We start from the raw sequence: 25,720 nt of genomic DNA on the forward strand, positions 1-25,720 counted from the left end.
TTGTTCTGGGTGATTTCCGACAAAAGAGTAGCGTTACGAAAATGTTGCAAAGTTTGGGCTGGGAAGACTTGGGAAAAAGAAGACGAGCTGCTCGACCAAGTGGTATGTTCCGAGCTGACAGCGGAGAGATGGCGTGGAATGGCATTAGTAGACGAATAAGTTTGAGTGGTATCTTTAAAAGTAAGAAAGATCACAATATGATAAAGTTGGAATTCAAGAAGACAAACTGGGGCAAATATTCATTTATAGTAAGGGGAGTTAGGGATTGGAATAACTTACCAAGCGAGATGTTCAATAAATTTCCAATTTCTTTGAAATAATGTAAGAAAAGGCAAGGAAAACAACAGATAGGGAATCTGCCAGGTAGGCAGATCAGCATTGATTGATTGATTTTAATCACTTGTGATTAATTATTGTGGCTCGCGGACTGGGTGTTTGTGTTCGTCCCAACACTCCTCTTCATATAATAATATAATTTCGTATGGCTATTTCTAGCCGAGTGCAGCCCTTGTAAGGCAGACCCTCCGAAGAGGGTGGGCGGCATCTGCCATGTGTAGGCAACTGCGTGTTATTGTGGTGGAGGATAGTGTTATGTGTGGTGTGTGAGTTGCAGGGATGTTGGGGACAGCACAAACACCCAGTCCCCGGGCCACTGGAATTAACCGATGAAGGTTAAAATTCCCGACCCGGCCGGGAATCGAACCCGGGACCCTCTGAAACGAAGGCCAGTTAGGCTGACCATTCAGCCAACGAGCCGGACACTACTCTTCATATACAGAAAACACACTACACTACCAACCACCATAAAAACATGCAATAGTGATTACATCCCTCCCTATAGGGTTGACATCAGAAAGGGAATCCGGCTGTAAAACAGTGCCAATCCACATGAGCGATATCCGTACCCGCGCCCCCAAATTGTGGGAAAAGCGGTAGAAGAAGACTCCTTCCTGCCAACCGAAAGGTTCGATTCAAACTATGAGTAGAGCAGATTGAAGTTTCTGTGTAGATAAAATGCATTGTTGGGTATTTACATCAATTTTATTTATTCTCCTTTCTTAATCCATTCACCGTCCAGGAATGGTTCTTCCCGCGGACTCAGCGAGGAAATTCCACCTCTAGCGCCTCAAGGCCAGTGTCCTGTTTTTTATATTTATTTATTTATTTATTGCGTGTGTTCCATTTTTCCCTCTAATCGGGAGAAGCAGGACTTTCTATGTCATTTCTTCTCATGGGCTATAAATGTCGTTATTATTGAGGTTTGAGTAAATTACAAGAATACATTTTATACGGTGCATGTGTAGGACATTTATTTTATTGGATTGGTAAAAATTCATCAGTTTTATTTGTTATGCTACCTAGCCCTGTGCATACCTACAATTCGGAGGATATTTCGAAACATTTCTGTTTCTTTATTTTAATTTTGAAAAAAAAAATAGCAATTGTGAAGTACTGAAGTGGGTGTTTGACTTGTTTGAGAGATAAGCTCTGTATAGCCCATACTTCCATCGTAGGTGGTTCTAAAATCTAACGTGGAATTCGCTGGTTGGTTGAGTTCGTCCTGAACTGCTATTCGTCGTTACGTCATGATGCATGGTGGGGATGATCAACTGTTCAGATAATTTGGTTCTGTATGTTTCGGTCACGACTAGAGGTCAGAAGGAGGTACTCTTCATTGGAGCCAGAGCTGTCTTCCCTAACGCATCTGTCCGAGGTAAGACTGTTGAATGGAGCATGCAGTAGAGTTAAAACCACCATTTAATTTAATTTCATCTACTGAAAATTGGAGACAATTTATTGAACATACTGATATATTCACAACGTAAATTACATAGTTAAAATATCATCGCATTTATCTGTAGAAACTGCATGTAAAGTTATAAAAATCAAAAACGTGTTCGAGTCCTAGGTTTTCTCTAAGTTTTCGTCTTCGTCGCGATATAATGTGATTATACATGTAAACGACTTTTTAACTAATTTTTTTTATGACTACTTGTGCGCAATTTTTTATATTCACTTGCTGTCAGTCCAGGATATTCATTGCATGACACAACGAAATTATTTCGAGGACATCTCAATTTTTGTGAACAGTAGCCATATTCTTCAGTTAGTATATGGAGTTCTGTTAATTTGAACTAGTTAGCCTGTCTTTCGCATCCACTTTATCACTCTTAGGGACATCTAAACTTTAGAATTTGCCTCAGCGCTATTTCAGCCCTAGGACTTAAAAAGTTCTCGTAACTTCGTGATTACATATGCTACAAGCAGACGAAAAGTTATCTACAACGGACATAAGGTAAAATTTTTTCGGAGTATAGATTTGAGTTAATCGTCCAAACGACGCACTAATTTCTCAGCACCACTCCCACCTTAGCAGCTTCCACATGTTCGCAGTCATGGATGAGACTTGAACTTCGGTAGAAGCTATTATGCTCTGGCCTGTGCCGAGAGATGCAAAAATACATCCACTAAGAAATGGCAAAATGTTAGGTGATGGTACTGTGCGTTAACCGTACTTTACAGAACTACGTGCATAATTTTCTAGCTAAAAGAGCAACGGAATACTAAACAGAAATGGATTACCGTACCGAACTTGCAACGGCGCGGCGGCCGGTCCAAATGGGACAGGAAGGAATCACGGCAGGTGTTAACATTTCTACAGCACTAAAGACTCACATTGGCGTTCTTACCACACCGATATGTTTCTAGGAAATTCCAATATATATAGTTCCATCACTATTGTTACGCAGACTTACAGGCCTCAAAGTCGGATGGCGAGCCGCCATTATTAGCTAGGCATTCACACTGGATTTATTCGGACTGAGAATGCAATGATCTAATCAGATTCGTAACTCGGTAAGTGCCATTTTATGTGCTACTAACCATTCTGTGAACGAATAGTTCTTTGAATACCGTACCTGTGAAGGATGTTTGCTTTGCTTACATTACTGTTACACTTGCTTCCAGTGAGGTAACTCAATCGTTTGGAGCCCTTTAATGCATTGGGTGACAACTTGGTGGATTTGATGCCGGTTCAATACGATGGTACCGTATTGAAGCTGTTCAAGTAAGATAGCCTTGCGTTGGCAGATTTACTGGAAGGGGACGGGAAGAATGGTAGTGCGGGTACGGCACTGAGGCTGTCCATTGAAATGGAGAGTTCCGTATTTAATATCAGCTGGAAGTTTGAGGCGTAAAGTCTCCATGGTGACACCGTGGTTAGCCGGTTAAAGAATCGTTGGTCAAAAGATATGTTCACCATCGGAATGTTGGCCAGCAGGTTAGGAGAGTTGGCGGTATGCAGCTCCTAATAACTAGAGTGCATGCACCTCTTTGCTGTGTTCAGATGGATTCGTCTGTCGGACGTTAAGCCTTGAGCAGACCCCCTGGTGCCGTTCGACAGACTGTGCCGGCACAGGATTCCACCCTCTCACCTCTTACTATTATACATCGTCATTCATTTAATCTCATCTCATTAACTCTTCCGATGACGTCAGGAAGGGCAACGGTCGTAAAAGCTCGCTACAGAGATACATGCCTTACCCGGCCCCCTGTAGAAACGGGACAAGGGTTCGAGTGCGCTATCCAAAATCTGTTTTTGCTTTACGTCGCACCGACACAGATGTCTTACGGCGACGGTGGGATAGGAAAGGCCTAGGAATTGGAAGGAAGCGGCCGTGGCCTTAAGGTTCAGCCCCGGCATTTGCCTGGCGTGAAAATGGGAAACCACGGAAAACCATCTTCAGGGCTGCTGACAGTGGGGCTCGAACCCACTATCTCCCGATTACTGGATACTGGCCGCACTTAAGCGACTGCAGCTATCGAGCACGGTTATCCAAAATCTCGAACATGCCACGATTTTTGACCGTTCTTAAAAGATAAACTATTTCAGCGAGGATCGAACCCGCGAATTTCGGACCCTAGTCACAAACGCTGATCTGCCGAAGCGGTCAGTCAAAATGGAACTCCCTCCCTCCCGACTGCAACGAACTATTGTCTTGGCAGATTGGTATAGATAATGTGCATTGTGTTCAATACTACGCCTTTCTCTTAAAGTTCTCCTGTCGAAAGCTTTCCTCAGTAGTGAAGTGGCTGCTCAGCATTTCATCAGACTCAAGAGAATTCTACTGGAATAATTGGTACTCGGAGTTAATCTTAATTTTGCCAAGTAATACAGAGTGAACTGAAGTTAGGAATTTTGAAATGAGTTGAGTCTCGTAGACAGTGCGATGGTGGTGGTGGTAGCGATTGTTTTTTTTTTTTTTTTTTTTAGGAAGTACAAGTGGGCAACCATCCTGAGCTAACGCCAGTATTAGTGTGTTTTAGTTGATAGTAGCGCTGTTAACGGAGCGGTTGTTTACGGAGCGGAGGCTCCGGGCGCTTTCAATCGTTTGCCTCCGGAGAACCTCCGATTGAATTGCAAGCGCGTAGTTTGAACTTGGCACGGGAGAAATGAACGATCATTTGTACAGGAATTTATAACTTGTCGCTATTAATGTGAAAAACTACGCCCCTCCGTTAATACTTCAGTTATTTGGCGATATTACAAATAGGCCTAGCATTCTTACGTACAGACATAATAATTATGTAACATAACCTCCGATTGAATGACAAGCGCGTAGTGTGAACTTGGTACGGGAGAAATGGAAGAGCATTTTCTCAGGAATTTAAAACTTGTCGCAACTATTGTGCGAAACTAGGCCCCTCAGTTAATACCTTAACTATTTATCGATATTACACATAGCATTCTTACGTACAAACATAATTATGTATTTTCTTAAATATAAACATGTTATAATTTAGGCCTTGTCCGTGACTGTAAATTACTTCGTTATGAAATAATTAATACTATTATCATTGCATGCCGGGCTGAGTGGCTCGGACGTTTGAGGCATTGGCTTTCTGACCCCAACTTCGCAGGTTCGATTCTGGCTCAGTCCGGTGATATTTGAAGATGCTCAGATTCGTCTGCCTCGTGTTGGTAGATTTAATTACACGTAAAAGAACTCCTGTGTAACCAAATTCTGGCATCACGGCGTCCCCGAAAACCTTATAAGTAGTTAATGGGACGTAAAGCCATTATTATTATTATTATTATTATTATTATTATTATTATTATTATTATTATTATTAGCTGATGTACCCGTGCTTCGCTACGGGATTGTCAGAAAGACTGACTTGGTGGTTTTCCTAACTGAATTCAACATAGGTCATTACAAAAACGTCAGTAGGAATGTAGCGATTGAAAGCAATGTTATCATATAAAATACTCGATCAAATGAAAAACCGCACACTTTCTCACTTTCAACGAACAGTACTACGGTGCCGATCTAAGAGTCCAAAGTTCCAGAACTGGAATAACCAGGTCGCAGACTGCCGTGACCACTCCTCTGTCATTATTTCGTTAAATATGCACACTGCTCATTCCAATCAGTAGGGATTTTATAGCTCGAATACAATGATGAACCAGTGTGTTACGTACCAGATATATCAGAAAATGTATGAACCAGAGGAATGGCATGCTAAAGAAGAAAGTTATCTTACACCCCAGCTACTTCCCACCAATATACAGGCAGGCTGTTACAGTCGGTACGACCAAGCGAGTTGGCCGTGTGGTTAGGGGCGCGCAGCTGTGAGATTGCATCCGGGAGATAGTGGATTCGAATCCCATTGCCGGCAACCCTGAAGATGGTATTCGGGAGATGATGGGTTCGAGCCCCACTGTCGGCAGCCCTGACGATGGTTCTCCGTGGTTTCCCATTTTCACTCCAGGCAAATGCCGGGACTGTACCTTAATTAAAGCCACGGCCGCTTCCTTCCACTTCCTAGACCTTTCCTATCCCATCGTCGGTGTCTGTGCGACGTAAAACAACTAGCAAAGAAAAAAAAACATTGAATGACAAGCGCGTAGTGTGAACTTCATACGGGAGGAATGAACGAGCATTTTCACAGGAATTTATGACGTCGCTGTTTTTGCGCGAAACTACACTCCTTCTTTAACTTTTTTTTAATGCTATTTGTTCGGGGCGTCGACCTATGAAGATCCTTTGCCCCTATTTGCACCATATATGAGGAAACCTGCGTGTATTATGCTAATGGCGGTAGGGTAAAGTGTTGAATGCGAGGAAAGGAACGTTAAGGATGACACAAACACCCAGTCCCCAGGCCAGGGATATTAATAATTTACAATTAAAAAACTGGCCTGGCCGGGAATCGAACCCGGGGCCGCCGGGTGACAGGCGGACGCGTTGCCACCTACACCGCAAGACCAGTGGTTAGGAGTCATTTGTGCCATGTTTTACAGAGCAGCATTTACAGATTTGAACCGCTTGAACTCCTCCCTCCGCTCGTAAATAATTATCCCTTACTTCTGCCACGTCTTTCACGTGTTTTACATATGTCCAGAAATTAAAAACGAATTCAAATTTCACTTGAAATTACTGTATTCTAGCGCCAATATAATGGAAATATTTCCATAATAATGATGATGATAATAATAATGAACGAACCACTGTGTAAGTTCTGCACAGGTAGGGCCAGTACTTTTCTGAGGAACAACTGAACCTATTAAGATATATTGTTTGTTGTATCTACAGGGCTTATACCTACAGGTATATGGGGTATGTATTATATGTCGATATAATTGGATTTTCTTGATAACAAATGAGAGGATGCATTAATTATTCTGAATGACTATACGTTCTTTGTATGGAATATCGGTGATATAGATCAATTTTTGTTTATGTAGGTAACGATTTTTATAGGGCGCCTACATTCATGGACGTAAGTTTGAAATTACAGCCCACTAAGTCCTTACACTCGGAGCTACTGTTGCGAATAGAGGTGGGAACGGAGCAGTTGCTCCTATGATTGCAATCGGTAGTGCGAGTGAGCGCTCCCTCCGGTATTCTCCGGTAGTAAACTGTTGCTGGGAAACCAATCGGTGCTTCGGCACGCGAGCGGAGGGCGAGCGGAGGACGGAGCAACAGTACTGAATGTGTGCCTCGCTTGCCGTTCCATCCGTGGTGCGCAACGGATGTGCTAGCGACATAGTAAATACTGCTTTATAAGTATGACGAAGGAGAATATAGGAACTATATACATTCTCATTTATCGTTCGTGTTTCATTTGTCGATTACTTTTGTAAAAATTTGCTTTACGTCATGCCGTCTTATGACGACGATGTGATAGGAACGGCTAAGGAGAGTAATTTCTAGGCGTGAAAATGGAAAACGACGTAAAACCATCTTCAGAGCTGCCGACAGTGGGGTTCGAACCCACTTTCATCCGGAAGATAGTGGGATAGAATCCCACTGTCGGCAGCCTTGAAGATGGTTTTCCGTGGTTTCCCACTTCTCCTCCAGGAATATGCCGGGATGGTACCTAACTGAAAGCCACGGCCGCTTCATTCCCACTCCCAAACCTTCCCTATCCCATCGTCGCCATAAGACTTATCTGTGTCGGTGCGACATAAAACAAAACCCAAAGTCTCACGCTCCAGGACACTGTCCTTGAGGCGGTATAGGTGGGATCCCTCTCTGCGTCCGAGGCAACACCCAACCCTGGAGGGTAAATTGATGGAAGGATTATTATTATTATTATTATTATTATTATTATTATTATTATTATTATTATTATTATTATTATTATTGTACTCCCATAACCACTTCTGTGGTTTTCTGTGACGTTAAGGTGCCGACATTTTGTCCCACAGGAGTTCTGTCATGTGCCGGTACAGTAGCGGCGATTAGGGGGGGGGGCGAGAGGGGACAGTCGCCCCCCTACTTTGTGGAGAAAACTTTGCATTTGTATTCCATTTTAGCTGGATGAAACAAGGTATTATAGGAATTATTAAAACAAGCAATTTGTACAAGCCCTGTTGTCTTATCAGCTAATTATTTGGTTTAATTAATAACGAAATTATTAGCGGAAATACGCAACAAAGTCGTTCACGCGGTTAACCGATTTGTATAGCGCCACAGCGAGTACTGTAGTGGAGACTTTGTATGTGCTGTGAGGAAGGGTACGCGTGCATTCGTTAGTCTGGCAGTCTATTTAGTGTCAGTTAGTTTTTTTTTTTTTAGTTTGTAGTCAAATACTAAATGATTTTAATTATATAATCACGCCGTACGTCTATTTAATTGTAATACATGTGTAATATTGTTCCTCTCGTGAAAGTTTTATTGTATAGTATTGAATCAAAATCTCAAATAAATATTATCAACACTGGTAAGTTGGTAGGCTGAGAATCTTTACCTCTCTGTCGAAATTCCATTTAGTAGCTTTTTTTTTTCAGTTTTAATGTATAACGTATATCCCCCCCCCCCCCCGCTATATCCCACAAACTGGGGTACTTTGTTGTCTTTACATTTTTTCCCCCTACTTCTAATTCCCAATCGCCGATACTGCCGGTACACCTGACCACCTTCAGGTACCGCCGAGCAAAGTCGGAATTGAAACCGCAAGCTTTAGCTCAGAAGGCCAGCGCTCTACCGTCTGAACTACTCAGCCCGGTACAGCATATAACCAGTTTCAATCAGTTCGTACTCTTCAGTAAAAATTGAAATGGCGTATGACTTTTAGTGCCGAGAGTGTCTCGAGGACAAGTTCGGCTCACTAGATGCAGGTCCTTTGATTTGACGTCTTTAGGCGATCTGCGCGTTGTGATGTGGATGAAATGATGATGAAGACGACACATACACCCAGTTCCAGCGCCAGCGAAATTAGCCAATTAAGGTCAAAATTCCCGAACCTGCCGGGAATCGAACCCGGGACCCCTGTGACCAAACGCCAGCCCGCTAACCATTTAGCCATGGAGCCGGATGTACTGTTCCGTAATAAATGAGCTACGAGTATAATTAATGTAAGAACATCGTATATAATACATGTTTACATGCAATGGAATATAATTACCACTTAAACTATTTTACTTCTTCTTCTTAATCTGTTTTCCCTCCAGGGTCGGTATTTCCTCCGGACTCAGCGAGGGATCCCACCTCTACCGCCTCAAGGGCAGTGTCCTGGAGCTTCAGACTCTGGGTCGGGGGATACAACTGGGGAGGATGACCAGTACCTCGCCCAGGCGGCTTCGCCTGCTATGCTGAACAGGGGCCTTGTGGAGGGATGGGAAGATTGGAAGGGATAGGCAAGGAAGAGGGAAGGAAGCGGCCGTGGCCTTATGTTAGGTACCATCCCGGCATTCGCCTGGAGGAGAAGTGGGAAACCACGGAAAACCACTACGAGGATGGCTGAGGTGGGAATCGAACCCACCTCTACTCAGTTGACCTCCCTCATGCCACTTTTCAAATTTCGTGGCAGAGCCGGGAATCGAACCCGGGCCTCCGAGGGTGGCAGCTAATCACGCTAACCACTACACCACAAAGGCGGACAACTATTTTACTACCAGTATTAATAATATTGTTAACGCATTTGCAACAGTATAATATATGCCAATATTCAGTCTACAGTATTCTATCCACCTGCACCTATTGCAAACTGAACGTCAGCAGATCAAAAATCTGTTATTCATAACGTAACAAATAATGCGGCGATCTTGAAACGACTACATCATTTGAATGACAAACGTAGGGGAACACATGCATCTGTGGAATTAGTACTGAAATCTAAATTGTAATTCCTCCTAAGATCACCGTTGCAACATTGCCCACATCAAAGCATTTGAATTTTCCGCCAGTGAATCAATCGGAGGACTACCGGAGGTCTCCGGAGGAGCGCTGTAATCGTATTATCCGATTCAATCAACAGGAGGTCCGCCTCCTCTTCACAGCGCTAGTTGATAGTCCGGTGGTATGTTCAAATACCCTAGCCTCGTTTTGGTAGATTTACTGGCACTGAAATTCTGGGATTTCAGCATCTCTGAAAACCATAAACCTAGTTGGTAGGAAGTAAAACAAATAACATCGTGAAAGTTTTTATTTTGAATTGATAAACAAATATGAAAGTAGACTCATTCAGAACTAGATCACTATTGATAAGACAGAATTCTAGACCTATTGTTTCCTCAGTTTTGAAGTTTTAATAAAATGTCTGCTATTGTGTAGCTCATGTGAAAGTTAGTTGTAAAAGAAAATTAGCTGCAGATGAATAGGAAACGTGCTTCAGATTTAGACCAGGCCAGAGCCTGAAATCGATATAACACTATACACTGTATATTTTGACGTAGAATAAGTCATTTAGTTCCAGTACTGGATCCTTCGGCAAAAGTGTCCCAAGAAGTATAAACTACACTACCTTCAATATTTTTAAAACTATAGAAGCTAGCAAAAATGTATTGACTTTAAAAGGGGAAAGTTTTAAAGATTCTGCCTGAATAGCTTTCAAGGCTGGTTTACACATGTGTAGTAGTCAGGCTAGTAGAGCAGGAAGTAGACTGCACTCCTGTCTACTTCAGACTGTGTTGAGACTGCTTGTCAGCACTCTGAATCTGTAAGAGTTGATCAAGAATTATTTAGCTAGGTTCTCAAATGCATTTGAGGTGAATAAAGAAGAAAATGGGTGAGTGGCTTGAAAGAACCCACGTGGAGTATAAGCCCTTCTGCTAAGGGTACTAACATTAGAATATGTAGTAGAACAAGGCTGAAGAAATTGGAAGGAAATCTAGAACCCAACAAAATTTCTTAGGAGCCAGACATCAAATAAAATTAACTTGCTTACCTCCAGCGTAGCCTATTGACCATTTCGATCATATAATTTTCAGCATTCATCACTGCTTCCTTCTCACTTCACATATTCATAATATGTATATACTCCTATGTTTGAAAATACCAGTGCTCTGCTGAATTTGTTGGCTCAAATCTTCTAGCCTAAAGACATTCTCATTGATCATTAGATTATTGCTATGGTTGTAATGAATATCCTTAGTTATTTTGAAGTAGTGATAGTATGAAATCCTGTTCTCTATGAAGTTGGTGACTTTAACAGAACTACGACAACATGGAGGAGTTCACTGAGAAAACTAAATCTCATTTAGGCACCTACATACAGTGAGTCAAAGTGAAACTCATATACCACTATAGCTAGCATACGTTTATGAATAGAAATGTGGACAAGAATTTGTTTGCATTTTGTGGGAACAATAAAGGTAGTTCTTGAATTGTCACCACAGGCTAGTTAGCATATCCCTGAACTTAGCAAGATATAACAGATTCTTTGTCTATTTGTTGCTGGAGCATGTCATTAAAATGTAATTCGTACAATTCTACATGAGCAGGTACGAGGGCAGTATAAATGCTGTATTTGTTTTGACACCACAATTATACACCACATTCAGGTTGTTATGGAGGGTTGTGAAATAGTTCCGTTGCTATAATGGGGTGTCAAAAACGAATCTTTGAAAGAAGAGGATGGATGATTTTTCATTACAAGAGGGAAATCACTCCTGAGAAACTGGTAAACTTGTAAACAAGAGTCATGCAACTGTACATGCAGCTTTAAAAACACAAACTTGAGTGGGAATTTTTTTCTACTCTAGGGAGAAGCATTTGATAATAATAAAAGTGAAGAACATCTGGTAATTAGTGTTCCATAACTGTGACGGCTGAGGAACATAGTCAAGGGGACATCCAGAAATTATTAGACTTATCATAAGGATTGTAAGGAAAAGTAACAAGTATGCAAGAATAGCTAGGGAAGAAACATTTGTTTGCAAGATCAATAGGAAGGTAAGATTTAGCTTCATTAAGGAGTATACAGAAACATTTGGAAGACCATTATTTTTGCAGATGCATGCAAATTGATCCAGTCATAATCTGAAGGTGTGAGAAATGGTGTGCACTACTGTTAAATATATTCAATGTTGGTATTGCAGAAATCCAGTGAACAGCTTTGATACTTTTAAATTGTGTACCTATTCACTTCCAAGTTCTTGTAACAGATTTCCTATTGCAGTGGTAAAGACATTTTGAGTTTCTGCAATTTTAACTTTTGTCAGTGTTTTTCATTCTTCACTTCAATAACTGATAAGTATCATAAAAGGCTTTAAACTACCTGGCAAAGAAATGCAGGAGTGTAATTGAGAGGATTTTCAAAGGACATTTGTCAATGGAAATAAAATGACTTTAATGCTGGGAAAATGTCTCTCTGGAGTCTAGGGGGAAGAGACAGCAGCCTTGTTTTTGTTACCCAAAACAGTTTTATATCCTGCACTGGAGAATTCACAAAAGGATTTAACTTGAACACAAATGTGGAAATTCTGATAGATCTTGTTAATTACGGTACTGTGAACATCAATACGGAAGCAGCTGCAGCAGTTGGCATAGAATTTTGGACCACATGTGCAAGAAAACAAATGTAAAAAATTCAGTTTTTGCTTGCATTTTAGAATACAAATTATTCCTTCCCTCAGACTTTCTACCGAAGTTCATATTTAACCCGCAAGTGGTCGCTAGCCGAATTGTAACGTGAGTAGTCGCACGTGAGACTTTCTCTCACATTAAACTTAATTTAAAATAAATATCTTCTACAATTTTGCAGGGGGGGGGGGGGGGGAGGGGGGCGAATTACGAAAATGAGATGTAAAGACTGCGTTACAGTTTAGATTTAAAAAAATGATTATCCATATATTACAAAACAAATTGCTCCTTAATGGAAATTAGTCATTAGTTCGTCACATGTAAGTATGTAATATTCACAAGAGTGCTGGGCTGAATGGCTCAGACGGTTAAGGCACTGGCTCTCTGAGCAGGTTTGATCCTGGCTCAGTCCGGTGGTATCGAAGGTGCTCAGATATGTTAGCCTTAGCTTCACTGGCATGCAAAACAACTCCTGTGGGACAAAATTTCAGCACTGTGGCATCTTCGAAAACCGTAAAAAGTAGTTATTGGGATGTAAAACCAATAACATTGTTATTAATATTGAACTTTCTGACAGTTGCAATACAAATGCAAGAATAAAGTATAATAGGTCATCACTCTAATACTTTGAGTTAGCCTGGAGTTTGTAACAGTTTATTTTCCAGCATTCTTCCTCGACTCATTTTTGAAGACTCGTTTATCAGTAATCGCAAATGGAGAAAGTTACGCGCACGACTTAAGTCAAATACTAATGCCTACAATAGGAGAAAGTTTCCCTCAACTTCATAACACTGCCACTGGTCGCGCGATGAGAGAACCTCTCACACAAGGCGCACAAACTCGTACGAATCTTTAAGACTAGAGGGGATGCTTACCCTTCAAATGTGAATCACCTTATGACAGTTATCAACTCACCTTGAAGAGGGAACAGTCGCCTTCCTTGCATCGCTGAGAAGTAAACTCACAATACAAAATAACGTGAGAAAATCTCATAGCGACAACTTGCGTGTTAAGTTTCCTGCTCATATTCCAATAACCTTCTCAAGGAGATTTAACTTCTGTAACACCTCAAAAAAAAAAAAAAGTAAGAAACCAGAATTTCTGAAGTTTCACCATCTACATTTACTGACTCGCACCTTCACACGGTCGCCTTTTTCTGGACGATATCTTGCCATGAGAGGTGAATGTTTAGACTAGTCAACTCTGATATGAAGTAGGTTTATTTTACTCTGCATTAAGCTGATTTGCTGTAAATGGTGCAATAACATTTGATTGTTGCCTTACACTTTGTTCAAGAAAAATTGAATGTATAGTTACCCAGTTTTTACATGATAGTTGTCCAGTGCATGGATTTAAAGCTGTAATACCAATATAGTTGGTCTGTTATTGGATATTATAAATTTTCCAGCTAACTCATTCCTGGTTGCCAGCGTTTTGCCCTAGTGTGCTAAGTTGGTGAAGCACTGGCACCCCTTGTGTGCACACTTACTATCTGGTATCTTGACTCATTTGTCCAGATAAACTTTTCCTAAGTCCAATGGTGGTGGTCCTGTGTCCATGTCTTTATATTTTGTGACATGCAGTGAGCAAAAGTGCTGAAGTAGAACAGTGGGTTTCTTACCCCATTCTGAGAAGATGGTTCAGGATTAAGACTACTTGCACAATACTGTTCTCCAGAATTCAATTTGACTGATGATTTGCTGTGGAATGTATGTCCACTCTACAGTTGAGCTAGCAGATGAATACCTGTCAGCAAATATTACATCTCGGAAGTTAACTCGGATTTTTCTCAAAACCAGATGCTCATGGTATGCTCTTGATGTAACTGGAAAGTCCAGTGCTTTGTATGACTTTGGAGATGGAATGACCCATCCATCTGGCACAATCTAGCTGCTATCAAATGTGCAGAGATCTTGTCTTACCTGTGTGACACTGCAGTTACATGTCATGTTGTGCTGTTACGGTCACCATGGAGACCACAGCACAATTTCATTGAAATGGCAGCTTTCTCTAATCAGTGAGAACTTAATTTCTGAAGTATTTCAGAATTTTGTGAAAATTTCAGAAATTCATTCAGTAATGTCATGATGGCAGGCAGGTAAAAGGCACTCTGAAGGTATGACCTTGGTTGGGTGTTGGGAAGTAATAGAAATTGTTCTTCCAAACCAGTTTAAAATCATTGACTTAACTGCAGCAGGGTCCTGCTGAAGAAATTGTTGCAAATAAGTGTCACTGGACTTCGTTAAATTTAAGAATTCAGTAACATTCCTGGTTCTGTAACTAACATCCCAGGTAATTTTACCCATCTTGTCTGCTTTTAATGTGCCCATTAAATTCTCTGTACATGAATAGTAGTTGTAGACATCAGTGGTCTGGTCACGAAAGCCATGCAATGTGGCTGAGAATGTCATGTGCACCACGTCACATTCCAGTACCGGCAAGCCAACTGGTTGGGAAACCAAAATTCGTTAATGGATTGTTCTGCCACCAATTTGCTTGTCAAATCCATAATGAAGTCTTAAAGTTTAGCCCAAAATTGATCTTCACCAATCTCACCCTACGAGAAGAGCACAGATGGAAAAGATGTGAAACCGTTGTTGATGCTTTCACGGCCCATACTTGTAGGCATGATATGGGCTTTTGGGCTTACGCCGTGTCAAAAAGAACAAGGTGAAACACTTTGTTTCACAGGGAATTTTGCTGCGCATCTTCAGAAGAAAATCTCCACTGTTCACGAGAAGTCTTCTAAAATGAGGGTTTGAAGTTAAGAAAGCTTTACTGTTGGAGAATTGTAGTGGTACGCTCGTTCATCACCAGGAGGCTTGCTGTATGCGGGCACAGTGCTCCCAAGCGGGAGCTGACATTAAGCTCTGTTCTATCACACAGTGTACTTGAGAAGTATCAGAGGACATCAGACAAATCAGGGATGAATGTGGTAGAAGAAAATTGAAAATAATAAAATAAATGAAACGAAAGAAACCAGGATAGAATAGAACAGAGCCGAAGAATGTAAAGAAAGTATGTGAAGAAAACTAGAGGGTGATAATGTGAGATTGTGAGAAGTGGGGAGGGCACATAACCTGTGTACATAAGTTATGAAAGTATGACATTAACACACAGCTTGGATTGTACCAACTTGTGATGAACGTATGAATTTGGAAATCAATGAAATGAAATAATATAGAAAAGACAAGGAAGAGAATTACCTACGTAAATCCTTAATGGCTGGCAAACGCGTATTAGTTGAATGGCTAAATGCAGAAAAAGGGACATGTCCAGTTTGACAAAGTTTAGGGCAATAATTAAAAACAATATTACATCTGTACGGTACTTGTATTATCTTTGTGTTAATGGGAGATTAAAAGGATATTATTGGAATGATTTTACATGGATTTTTGGTCATCCATCTTAACAAATACTTACAATCATCACTAGTTTTGGGACATGTTCCCTTTCTGTACTTAACATCACATTTTTAAGTATATTTATATCGGGCGGGGAGTACAAAAAAGCACAGATCAAGGTTATGTGATTATTTAATTATGCAATTATGCAATTACAGATTGTTACATTTAAGAAATGTTATGCCATTATGCACACTGGAGGTTAGGGAAGTGTTCTCTTGTCAGGACATTATGCTGTATGATGTTCACTAGTCTTTCTCCAGAAAATGTATGTGTCTGGAATGTACTGTTCACATTTCTGTAGATCTTTTCTCTTCTGCTTCAGGAGGGGAAGTATCCCAGAGTAGGCTTTTTCTGTTGGCAGTTAAATTTTTGCACAAGCAGTATTCCTAAGTTTGAAAGTATGGCTTATTAAGCCACCAATGAAATTGCTAGTCATCACATACCCTGGTTTGATGGAACAATATTCAAAATAAAAGTACTTGGAATTGCCAAACAATTCTTTGTTCTGACTTGGAACATTATTTTCCATTAAAAAATCTGAGTAACAAGTTTTCTTTAACATGGCTACCATGCTTTCCAGTTAATTATAGTCTTAACTTCAAAACATTGAACTTGTTCTTCTTGATAGATGCTCTTTGTACGAGTTCACAGTATTGCTTAACTATGTATATTCTATCTGGCTTATGAAGTACTTTCTTAATGAGACCAAAGTCCCTATTACAGGGCAGAAATGAGTGGCCCCTCTGGGGAAAATACGGTTTTATTACCCTGAACCGGCCTGTTTCAGCTAAACCCATCAAGAATCTCACTAATGTTCTTATTTTTTCCAGGACAGTTATCACTGAACAAGTGAAGTTCTGATATGCTTGGGCTTACTTCATTGTCAATGTAATCTTTAGGAAACTACACAATTCATCTGGTGATTTTTTTTTTTTTTTTCTCTATTCCTTCATGATACACGTAACATTCCATATTATGCATTCTCAAATTATGTATGCCAAACGTATTCACACTTAACTGCCTGTAATGTCTTACACAGGAATATGTGGCAACGAAACAGTTGCCATGTAATCGAAACACAGACCAAGCACACTTTCCTTGTGTTCACATCTTGCAGTCGCTTCTTTTAATGCACGATAGAATTTCTGGCTTCTGCTCTTGTGTATCAACAATTCTGCATGAGCAACTCTTTTGGTACTATCACACAGAAACGTATCCTTGATTTTACAAGAGAGTTCTTCACAAGTACTGCAGGTATCCTTTTCAGGTCTGCCAAACTGCAGAGAAAAGTTCTGTTCAAAATACTTCAAGTAAAACTGGTACTTTACTTTAGAATTAGGATACAGTACCATAAACATTTCATACATATCCTTCACAGATCGTCTAGCATCTAAATATTTTATTTCTGTTCCCGCGTAATGTGAAGACTCTGTGGGGGGGGAAAAGACGATATATGATCATGAATTTGACGGCACACATTTTCAGAAATAGCATTTGCAGTAGATGATTCACCATGTAAATAAATGGACGATTTTTCCCTGTTTTAGAAGTGTCAGCAAATGATAAACCATCTTAAATGTTACACCATGAGCTTGCTGAAATGCAGTTTTGCAAACTTGAACACGGTGCGATCCAAAAAGCATTTGATACTTTGCAGAGAGAGATCGTTTTTTTTATGTTAGTATCTTCCCTAGAACATTTCAGTCCCTCTTCCATTTCCGAGTCATTGTAGGTGTATATCCTGCTTGTCTTTTATGTTCATTCCATTAAATGTTTCCATGATTTGCAGCATTCGTCTATAACGTCAACCAAACAGCCGCGTCAACATCTGTTGAGTTCAATAACTTAGGAGTCAGCTTTTACATAAGACAGCAATATTTCCAACAACAGGACTTGGAATAATTTGAAGAAACGCTTTTAGGTTATACATACCCACATCTAATATTTCTTTCCAGGAACATTTTTGCCTGCCCAGTTCACGTAAGGCTCACCCTTCACCCTAGCAACTCGAATTACATTTTTCTTATAAGTATTGGGATTCCTTGCACTTTTCTTTGTCTGGAGAACTACACATGCCATCATCACTTGAAGTAGCCATTTTCCCTAAATCAAATCGACCTTTTGTTTTTTCAGAAGGAGCTGTAGATATGACAGGTCTACCAATTGTACAAAACTGTTCTCTGCAGAAAGGAAACGTGTACAGGACATGTTCCCTTTCTGCATCAAATGCATATTCCTCATGATTATTTCGTACATCTCTACTTATGGAAGAGATTCCCTTTCTGTAGAGAATGAAGCGGCTAGGTCCAAAGATGCCATTTCTGGTTAAAAATTAAATTTGTGATAAAGTGAACATGTTCCCTTTCTGCATTTAGCCATTCAATTGATAGCCAGTATCCCTGTTGAAGTTGTTAGAATTTAAGGCATTTCCACAGCTTCCTGTATAATCATAGACCTGTAGTGTTTAGTGTAGTTAAGAGCTCGAACCTCTTGGAACATATAATGACCAGATAATAGGGCATGCTCAGCTATTGCTGACTTGTCTGGCTGGTCGAGATGGATATTTCTTTGGTGTTCCTCCCAATGGACTGACATGTTTGGTCAATGTATACTTGGCTGCAAGTACAGGGAATTTTGCTCAACCCAGGGTGTAATAGTGGGAACAATTTGTACTTGCCCGTATGTCTACATTGGGTTAAGTGTCCGACTACATCAAGCAACATCAAGGCGTTTGAGTATCTTATGTATTTAACATTACTCCAGAGGCTTACAATTACAACAAAAGTCCCTAGGTGTCGGTGATACAGTGGTAGATCTGTGTGGGATTTGACCTTTTCATCATGCATCTTGGGAGAGATTGTCCATATGACACTTCAGAATCTTGGTCAATCTTCTACTTTGTGCAGTTAATGTCCATTGTTCTTAATGGTTTGTTTCAGACTTGCTTCTTTAATAAATGCTGTATTTGAGCTAGTAGCTCCTGCTCTCTTAATGTGCCAGTCAGACCATTGTGAGACTTCAGGGTATGCCCTAATACTGTACGCAGACAAATTTCCTCACAATTCTCGGAGGATGTTTCAATGCCCCCATATGCAACGAAGTAGCAGTGGTGACAGTGGGGGCAGGAGTTTGAACAAGACATGTTTTACTTAAAGCCAAGGACAACAAACTGATCAATTTCTGAGACACACAGGTTGTATGATGCCTCCAGTATCCATTACTCTTTCTCAAAGGCAAGGATGGATATCATTTCCTACTCACACTAATAAGGGCAAAGTTTCAGCTATGAATGTGTACGAGCTCATTATCAGAGCAAATTACTTAAATTGTTTGCATTATTTGAGGAGATTAAGTCTGTTTATAGGATAGATATGTATGACAAAATTGAGTGAATGTTTACTTTACACACAGACAAACCAAATGGAAGTCTTTCTGGAAAACTACATCCATCTGCGAGATGCAATCGCTATTGATGGAAACTCTGAGATGGAGAAACATTTCATGGGGGGGGGGGGGGGGGTGTTACATGCGTAAAGACTCGACACCATGGCAAGCCAGACTTACAACTTTTATCTGCAACCAAAATGGGAATATATTGAACTGGAGCTGTTCGAACATTGTTGCAAGCGTCTTAAGACTTCTCATAAAAGAAAAATCTTCGGGCCAGTCCATAGAGTCCATAGAGTGGTAGAATTGAGCAGTCTTCCCATGTGGATATTTTGATAGGCTGAAAAGAAACTGAAGCTAATGTTACTGTCATTTCTGCTGACCCTGACCCAACCCTAAACTTTCTGAGGTTGTGGAATCCGATATGATTCATGGGCCCTTTGGTACTCTGAATTAAAACAGTCCGTGTATGAAAGATGGACAAGTAAAAGGTTAAGATATGTTAAAGAAAATAAAACTTAAAATTATCCTGTAATATATGCTGGAACTCCTTGGGTGGAGCAAGAGCTCAGAATGGACATTGTCAGTCTTGACAGAGAACCAAGATCAGAATTAAAGACACTGACTCCAGTCTTAGCATTCAAAACACCCAGTGTGCACATGACCCCCTTCCAAAACAAGGGAACCAATCTACCAATCGTGCATGGAATTTTACCAGGGCAGCATTTGTGTTAAATGAGGATGGAACATTCTCACACCCTCTGGAAACTGCCAGAACACCAGAACCAAGGGTTCTCTTGCATCATTCCCATGCACTCTGATCTCCAGAACACCAGAAACAAGGGTTCCTTCTGTCATCAGTAAGATTTGAAAATGAAATGGTCAAGCCTGCTATAGGGTGTTCAGTCATCACCATTTTTTGCAATAGAACAAAGATCGTTTCCTTTTTATAATAAAAATAATAATAAACACTGCAGAACAAATTCCCCCTTTACATACACAACCCCAAAGACAATTTTATATGCATACTCGCTGTCGCTCGTTGGGGGCTCTGCCCCCAAACCCCCAACTCCTCTACATTCTTCTTAAGATGTCTCCAAACAGAGGTAAACGATCCACACAGCCAGCTCTGATCTTGACGTTGCAGCCATACCATGTGAATTTATTGGAATATCTCTCAGGATCTTGAAAGCAGTAGTTTCCCATTGGCATCTGCATCCTAATGCTGTTGACCAACAACTGGTTCCTCAGCCTTTGGGAACAATTTCTTGTAGATAAATGTCATTTTATGGGTCTGTGTTGAACTTTGATGAAACCAAATTAAAATAAGCAAGTTAAATCCACCTTTTCAATACAAATTTTGAAAATTTGAAACACAATACATTGTTCTACACGTGATAATGGCTGAAGATGACCTTTAAATAGGTCAAAAGTAGTCCCATTAAATGTTTAATAAACACTATTTCATTTGTATTGAAAAGGTGGATTTAACTTGCTTATTTTAATTTGGTTTAACAATTTCTTGTCCCCAGGATAATAGTGCCCTTACCCATACCCACTCATACTCTCAAAGAGACTGTTGGCACTTGGTATAGGGGATCTCCTTATACCAGGAGATAATCGGTCCATTCATTCATTAGCCGCCTTCACATAAAATATTTTTATATGCAGTTGTTGCCCCTCCTCTACTGCGGGGAGGTGAATGTCAGGATTTCAGTCATTGAAACAAGGACCAAATGGCATTTCCTTGTTTCTCTGGTTCTTTAGAGAGGTCCTCTACATTAGAAGTAGTCATTTGGAAAATAACTGTGACGAACCAGTACATCGCTACAAAAAATGGATTGCGCCACCAGACGACCCATTTATTCGCCTACATGTTTGGTCCTATATTTTCTCGTACAGTATATACAAGATTTATAGCAAAGATAGAGGTAAACATTTCGACCTGGTGCAAATTGCGTATGATTCTCATAAGATGAGAAATTATTTTCCTAACCAGATGGGCAGCTATAGTCTTGAAACTTTGTAGGTGGATTGTGGTTGAAACTTTCTACATTTTTGTTCTTTGATGTTTTTTCGTATCTACATTGGGTACACTGTAGATTGGTTTAGAATCTTAAAATTGGAGTACAGTGTCCACATATTCCTCTAGTTTTTTCCATTCTTACACAGTGCTAGAATCATGCATTTTGCTCACACATGACCCATGGATGTTCCAATGAGCCTGCCGAATTTCATGATTCTATCTGTCTTGTAAGTGTGTAAAACAGTAAAATTACAGAAAATGTACAAAATGGACATAAAACCTGAAAATGCAGCTCTGTGTAAGGCATAAGGTATCATGATACAACTAAGTCATGGGAGCTAAGTTTTAGATCTATTCATGTTGGGTTCCAAATGTCTTATTTGTGATACAACTTGCTGCTTAACCAGAAAGAACCTCAATGATGGGTCTTCAGTCATGAAAATTGCCTCCACTTTTCAATAATTTTTGGAGGTAAACTGTTAAACATTGGAACTTGATGGTATTTCTCAGTCAGTTGCAGGTCAAGCACTAGAACTGTGCCAAATTTTAATTTTCTGGCGCACTGCAGCATATCGCCCACCATTTAGTTTAGGGGAAGGGAAGTAAAAATAATACAATATTGAACATTTGGAACTCTTCCATAGGTTACAGCCTAATAGCTATCACATTGACAAATTTCAAGTTTCTACCTCATCTGGAAGTGGTCAATCTTTGTCAGTCAGTCAGCCAGCCATACGGTTGTATATAATATAGATAGATAAGCGCTGAAGATGTGCACGTTTATAAGTGCAGACCTTCATTTGGAAATTTTTGGCAGAATGGTTGGTTCTATTGGCAAACTAACTGTGGCATTAAGGCCCTTTTGTAGCCTACATTTTTGGTCCTAAAACATTTTATCGCATCCAGGCTATTTATAGCACACAGGTAAATATTTCGATATAGGTCAAATTTTGTATGTTTGTCACAAGTTGAGAAATTATTTTGCCAACTTACCAGACAGCTACAAGTCTTGAAACTTGGCAGGAGTATCGACCATGAAACAATCTGTAATTTCAGTTCTTTGACGTTTTGTCGTATCACAGTCGGTTTCACCTTGGATTGCTTTAGAAGCATAAAGCTGAAATTTGAGAAGTTTCCACATATCCCTTCAGTTTTCCCGTAACTACATGGCGGCAGGAATGTCGGTTTACATATTACCAATGGATGTGGCAAGGAGTCTGCTGAATTTAGTGATCCTACCTGTCTTAGAAATGTTTCAAGCAGTGAAATAATATATGGAAAAGAAACAATTGACCCAAAATCAGAAAATGAAGTTGGATCTAAGGTAGGGGTAGAGATGTGACAAAGTCGTAGGACCAAAGTTGTAGATCTCTTCGTTCCAGGGACCAAAAGTGCTATCCATTTTTTGGTAGGAATTACAGTTTAGGCACAAAATCCCAAAAGGAAGGTCTGTACCAGCATGAAAATTGGCTCAATAGTTTGATATTTTTGTGGGGTAAAAAAAGTTGAACATTGGAACATTTTATAATTTCTCCATCGATTTCAGGGTTAACAGCTATAATTTTTCCAAATTTCAATTTGCTAGCACACCCGAAATTTGAGTCCGCCATATGAAAACTTTGAACTTTTATTTTTCCTTGGGTTACAGTGTAATAGGGATCGGATTACCAAATTTCAAGTTCCTAGCTCATCTGGAAGTGGGTGAACATTGTCAATGAGTGAGTGAATCAATTTGCCTTCTGCTTTATACAATAGGGATTATAAACTGGTAGAGTACACATTTTCTTTAAGGGTTAGTGATCAGTGGTATTTGAAATTGTTCCATACATAACAGGCAGTAGTATTGGTTTCCCGTTGTACACATTGACTTTATATGTAGTTTATGTAAAATTATTTCTAATATTTCCATTCTTTTCCTTACAGACTTGTTCGTTAGTCCTTCCAGTGCCTTGCTTTGTTGGATGATATTTGTGGATCTTGTCAATATGGAGTCCAGTTGGCAGGTCATCCTTGCACTTTACTGCACAGGATGTTTGAAGTGCAATCATCAGTAAACCTATGACATCACCCATGAGTTGTTGCAAACTATGAGAATATGGTAAGCAACTCTAACATTAATTTCCAGAATATTTTTAAACTGAAGTGTAGAATTGCTGACTGATAAAATAGGCATTAATTTATGCTTCGTCTCAGTATGAGTTAATCTGTTTTAAATGATTCAATAACCCTGGAACACAAACCCTAATTTGACAGTACATAAACACAAACCCTAGCAAAATTTAAGACTTTATTTTATTTTAAAAGCATGTACTCACACGACACAAAATTAGCAACCAGGACATGGCACTTTGTTTACTGATCTTTATGAAATCTTCATTAATCATGAGGAAAACACTGAACATGAATATTACTACACTGTACTGTTCAAACTATTAGGCAGTTTTGACATGAAAAATGATAAAAATGAAACCTATAACTAACAATAGACAAAACACTGTAAATATTTCTGACTAAATTGAATGTCCCTTTGCTACTTTGTTTTGCTCAAGACGACATTTTATTGCTAGTAACAGTTCGTGCAGCAATTTTCTTGACGTTCCTTGCAGAATGTGCAGTGGCACTGACCACAGTGTCATTCTCTTTAGCAGAATAGATGTGACAGTTCTTACCATGTGGAGTAGACTTTTTTCTTCAGGATGTTAACGGACCATCCCTCAGTGCTGCTTCAATCGTAACTCGAAGGTGTGTTTGTAAGCTGGAAGTTTCCTGTCTCGTCAACATCCATGGCTTGGAGAGTTCTTCACTAGGATGTATAAGAAAAATTTTCCTGGAAGACTGAGTGACCCACGAGCTGATGATTGAAAGTATATCACCCAAGTACGAACTGAATTGAAATTGGCACGTGGTCCTTAGCAGGCCTCATCGGAAATAATAATAATAATAAAATGCAAGACTGTAACGGGACACATGGCCCTATACTTGGAAGATCATAATGATAATGATGATAATTATTATTACAGATAAGAAAAACTCAAGGATATCACTATCACCACAAGCAGTTCCAAATCAGTCGCACCAGTAAATTAACACACTACTTTCAAAGCTTAATAGCGTACAGAATAATCACCACGAAGCATGACCATAAAGATTACGCCCAAAGTGTACAACTACAGACCAGTGTCACTGCACTCATTAAAGTTTTCCATGTGAAAATGCTCTCACTGCTGTCAACCCTCATGAAACGTGGGATGCAAGCCAAAGGCCTGTGTTAATTCACCTTTGCAATTGGAATAAACATTCCTGCTCTCAATATTCATTATAATTCATTATTTTTTTGTCTTCAAATATAATTAAAAATAGGACAAACAAGGTTATGAATTATTTAATGTCATATGCAGCCCTGGGTGGCATATACTCATAGAAGGGTTTGTGAAGATGCCTTTACTCCTACGGACTCTGCCAAGCTTAAAGCCACTTCTAGCACTCTTCATCCATCCGAAACTGTCCATTGGTGTGCTTCACCCCATACATCTCTCTCCACTCACCCATACTATAACCTGGGATGGAAGCTCGAGGGTCCATGCCTTATCTTCAACCTGAAAACATTTACCATCGATCTGCACGCTGAATTCACTCGCCTAAGTTTGATACTGTCTAACAGTCTTCCTTATCAATGAGAATTTAGTTTTACGATGAAATGAAATTTTCTTAGCGTTATCAAAGTCCAGTTTTGATTTTAAATATTGAGGAAAAATTTTAAAAACCTCATTCTCTAGGCAGGACACCATCTGGGAGTCCTTCTGGCTGGCCATTACTGCTGAACTGCAATTGTGTCGAAGTGAAGGTAACTCAGCATGAATATACACAAATCACATAATCTACAGTGCCATATGATTGATACAATTGGTTTCCTGGTAGTTCTAAACTGTCTATAAACTACGGTATGTTGCTGGTTGTGTTATTTAGTCTTGAAGTTAATGTATGGTCAAAGGAAAGGCTTTCAAATATACTCTTTTTGCACAACTGATCAAAACTTTGATAAATCAAAGGCTCACATTTGCAATAGCATGAACTTTGCAAACTTTGGTAATATAAGAATAAATTTAGAGCTAGATAAAAAAAAATGCTCTGTGTACTGACCAATATAATGCTCATGTAAAAAGAAATCGTGATATTTTACTACGCATTTCGTTCGTCAAAAAAGTCCATGAAATTTGTATTAAAATTGGCAACATTATTTGCGACAATACCAGCAATCTCAGCATCTGTAGAAATAGTTTTTTACGCTAAAGAGGATAGTCATATTGCCACAGACACAAGAATGTTTGTGGTTTGGTATTAGTCAGTTGAAAAGTCCTTTCTTCAGAAACTTCCCAAGTGTTATGACTGCAATTTCATTGAGGACATCTTCAAGGAATTTTCATTCCAAACCAGATGACTCAACTTCACATAAAAATATTGTAAAAAAAATGTAGTTTAATATTTTATGTACTACTCAGCTGAGTAGCCACCCAGATCTTCAGACCAGTACATGCCACTGGCTCAGCGTATAGCTGCACTAATCTGAGTGAGGTGATTGATAATGTTCC

At 39.7% G+C, this 25,720-nt stretch overlaps 1 long non-coding RNA gene across 1 annotated transcript in view; it reads left to right on the plus strand.

Annotated features, from left to right (window-relative positions):
• The first annotated feature begins 1,598 nt into the window (after positions 1 to 1,598).
• Positions 1,599 to 25,720, plus strand: part of LOC136875607 (uncharacterized) — a 55,897-nt gene continuing 31,775 nt past the window's right edge. Inside the window, exons 1-2 of the long non-coding RNA XR_010860489.2 lie at positions 1,599 to 1,714; positions 23,055 to 23,229. This is a non-coding gene — a long non-coding RNA (uncharacterized lncRNA). The remainder of the gene's footprint in view (positions 1,715 to 23,054; positions 23,230 to 25,720) is intronic.

Source organism: Anabrus simplex, chromosome 6 (genome assembly GCF_040414725.1).
Source record: "Anabrus simplex isolate iqAnaSimp1 chromosome 6, ASM4041472v1, whole genome shotgun sequence".
In the NCBI taxonomy this organism is placed as follows: domain Eukaryota; kingdom Metazoa; phylum Arthropoda; class Insecta; order Orthoptera; family Tettigoniidae; genus Anabrus; species Anabrus simplex.